This window comes from Clupea harengus, chromosome 1, assembly GCF_900700415.2.
Source record: "Clupea harengus chromosome 1, Ch_v2.0.2, whole genome shotgun sequence".
NCBI lineage: Eukaryota > Metazoa > Chordata > Actinopteri > Clupeiformes > Clupeidae > Clupea > Clupea harengus.
Genome location: NC_045152.1, coordinates 709,636 through 713,327, shown reverse-complemented (window position 1 = coordinate 713,327; position 3,692 = coordinate 709,636).

Sequence of the window (3,692 nt, the reverse complement as noted above, 5' to 3'; positions counted from 1 at the left end):
CCACATACATGATGCTGCAGCGCTATATGATAATGTTAAGGATTTGGATAAGTCAGAGACTGTTATTATTCAAAACACACAGAAACTTAGGAGCAGTGACAGTTTATTTTACACTCCTGTTAAAATCGGAAAAGTGACTCTTGGCGCTATGTTAGATAGTGGTTCAATGGCTTGCTCTTTAAGTGCAGAAGCGCAGCGGAGGCTTAATGAAGCTGGTGTTGTCTCTCTTAGCAGTCAGGAGGTGACTAGTGTGGTTTTTGTTGGATGTGGTGGCATTCGTGTGAGGCCTAAATCAGTGGTGAATCTAGAGATGGAAGTCTATGGATGTAGTGTGTCAGTGCCTACCTTTGTTGTGGAGAATCAACGGGATGAATTAATCATTGGCTCCAATGTCATCAGATATATAGTCAGTAAGCTCAAGGGAGATCCAAGCTACTGGGAGGCTCTGTCGACATCAGGCTCCGGTAACCACGAACTTCAACAGTTCCTCTCTCTACTAGCTGGGCTGGAGCGCTGGTCTGATGATGTGGTCCCAGACAAAGTAGGCACAGTCAGATGCAACAGAGCTGTTACCCTGACAGCTGGCAGTGAGCACCTTGTGTGGGGGACCCTTCCTAAAAATGTGAAGATATCTCCTGGTAGTACCGTCATGACTGAACCGACCTCTTCTCACTCTGCACCAAGGGGCGTTATGGTTGCCAGAGTAGTGACGCCTCTCTGGGGTGACAGATGGGTTCCACTCAAGATCCTTAACCTCTCAGACAGCCCAGTCACATTGCGAAGGAACGCCAAGCTTGCAGATGTCTACACCTGTCTTGCGCTGGAGGATATGGAGGTTCCAGAGCTCAGGAGCTCTCTTCAGGCTACATCTGTTGAGCCTGCTGGCACATCAGCTCCATCAGATGTCGAGACCGTGCAGGAGAGACTGGTACGTGTCGGCCTAGGAGACCTGGACCTCGGATCTTGTGATGTGTCAGCAGACTGGCGGGGAAAGTTGACCGATCTTGTGCTTAAATATGAAGATGTCTTCTCTCGCCATAATCTGGACTGTGGTGAAGCAAGGAGTTTGTGCATCGGATTCGTCTCACAGACGAGAGGCCATTCCGTCTGCCCTACCGACGTGTTCCACCTGCCGAATACCAGAAGCTCCGCCAGGTCCTCACTGAGATGGAAGAGAAAGAAATCATTAGGAAGTCAGCCAGTGAGTTTGCTTCACCTCTCGTCCTTGTATGGAAAAAAAATGGTGACTTGCGAGTGTGCACAGACTTCCGCTGGCTCAACAAACGGACACTGAAGGATGCCCATCCTTTGCCACACCAAGCTGATTGCTTAGCTGCCCTGGGTGGGAATGCGTTCTTCAGTACGATGGATCTGACATCTGGCTTCTATAATATGCCACTCCATGAAGATGACCGCAAGTATTCTGCATTCACAACGCCCATGGGCTTGTATGAGTACAACCGGCTTCCCCAGGGCCTGTGCAACAGTCCAGGCAGCTTCATGAGGATGATGACCTCCATATTCGGTGACCAGAATTTTCTCAGCCTCTTATGTTATCTTGATGATTTGTTGGTCTTTGCTCCGACTGAGGAGTTAGCTTTGGAACGGCTGGAGCTGGTTTTCAGTCGCCTTCGCCTGCACAACCTGAAATTAGCTCAGAAGAAGTGTTGGCTGCTCAGGAGGTCCGTGAAGTTCCTTGGGCACATCATTGATGGATCTGGTGTGTCCACAGATGCCGCCAAGGTTGAGGCTGTCAGCAAAATGACCACAGCAGATCTAATGGAGCCTGATGGACTCACGCCGTCTCAGAAGCGTGTCAGATCATTTCTGGGGATGGTGAACTACTATCAGCATTTTGTGCCTAATTACTCCGCCATGGCAAGGCCTCTCTTTGAACTCCTGGCTGGCCAGAAGCAGAAGCGCAAGGGAAGACCGCGCATTACACGCACTCCCCAGTCACGGAGGTTGACGCCTGCTGACTGGACAGCCGACCACCAACAGGCATTTGAGGGTCTGAAGGCAGCTTTGGTGACCTCAGTTGTTTTGGCTCACCCAGACTTCACTCGTCCATTTGTTGCTGTGCACTGATGCCTCCTTGGATGGATTGGGAGCGGTTCTCTCACAGGTTCAGGAGGGTGACACTGTGGCGCGGCCTGTAGCTTTCGCCAGTAAATCCCTTTCACGGGCTCAGAAGAAGTACCCCCGCTCATCGCCTTGAATTCCTTGCGTTGAAGTGGTCTGTTTGTGACAAGTTTAGTCACTGGCTTAAGGGTCATGTCTTCACTGTGTGGACCGATAATAATCCCCTCACACACATCATGACGAAACCACGGCTGGATGCCTGTGAACAGCGGTGGGTAGCGAAGTTTGGCTTCCTATGTATTCGACATCAAGTACATCCCCGGCCCCAAGAACACTGTGGCGGATGCGCTTAGCCGGCGGCCGTTTGCGAAGCCAGTGGTTGGAAAGAGGTTGCTTCAAGACGCTTACAGTGAACTCCTCGTAAAGGCGGTTCCCGTCTCTTCTGACTCTGTCCAGGAAGCTTTCCGACACTCGAACACCATTCGGGATGACCATAGCAGCAAGGGGGAGGAAGAGCTTTATGTGTCTCAATGTGTGAAGACCCAGTCCTTCTCCAAAGACGAAGTCTCTGCCATCCTGGAAACACACAGCCTGTGGGAGTCCGGTGCCAGGATGCGAGCTGTGAACGCTCTCCAGCATCTCCCGCAGCTAATTCCCCCTGATGACAATCCCTTATCCGTGTTCTCGGAGAATGAGTTACGTGAAGGGCAGTTGAGTGATCCCATTCTTTCCAGGGTGTTGTACTTTGTGGAACGTGGCCGACGTCCGTCCAGAAGAGAGAAACCCAAGGAGCCTGTGATGGTCATCAGATACCTCAAACATTGGGAGAAATTGACAACTTCCAATGGTATCCTTTACAGAGTGTCCAAAGATCAGGTCTCTAAGAAGAAAAGATACCAGTTTGTGGTTCCTGACTCTCTCAAATCTGAGGTCCTTAAAGGCGTTCACGACAGCACCGGCCATCAGGGACAATTTAGGAGCCTGAGCCTGGCCCGCCAGAGATTCTTCTGGCCTCACATTGACCGAGATGTCAAAGATTACGTCCGCAAATGTCCGAGGTGTGTCATAAGCAAGACCCCAGATCCTGAAGGAAGGGCACCTCTGGAGAGTATAAAGACTTCTGCACCTTTGGAGATTGTATGTATCGATTTCTGGACTGCAGAGGACTCTAACAACAAGTCTGTTGACGTGCTCGTAGTGACTGATCATTTCACCAGGCTTGCACAGGCCTTCCCCTGTCGAGATCAGTCTGCTAAACAGGTGGCAAAGCAACTTTGGGACAAGTATTTCTGTGTTTATGGATTTCCTGAGAGGATTCACTCAGACCAGGGTGCTTCGTTTGAGAGTCATCTAATAAGTGAATTGTTGAAGGTCGCGGGTGTGAGGAAGTCCAGGACGACACCATACCATCCAATGGGCAATGGCAGCGTAGAACGTTTCAACAGAACGCTGGGTAACATGATTCGAGCCCTCCCGCCTGATGCAAAGCACAATTGGCCTCGTCACCTCCAGACCCTGACATTCATGTATAACTGCACCGTGCATGAGACTACAGGCTACCCCCTTTCTATCTCATGTATGGTAGAGTTCCACGTCTTCCAGTTGATGTC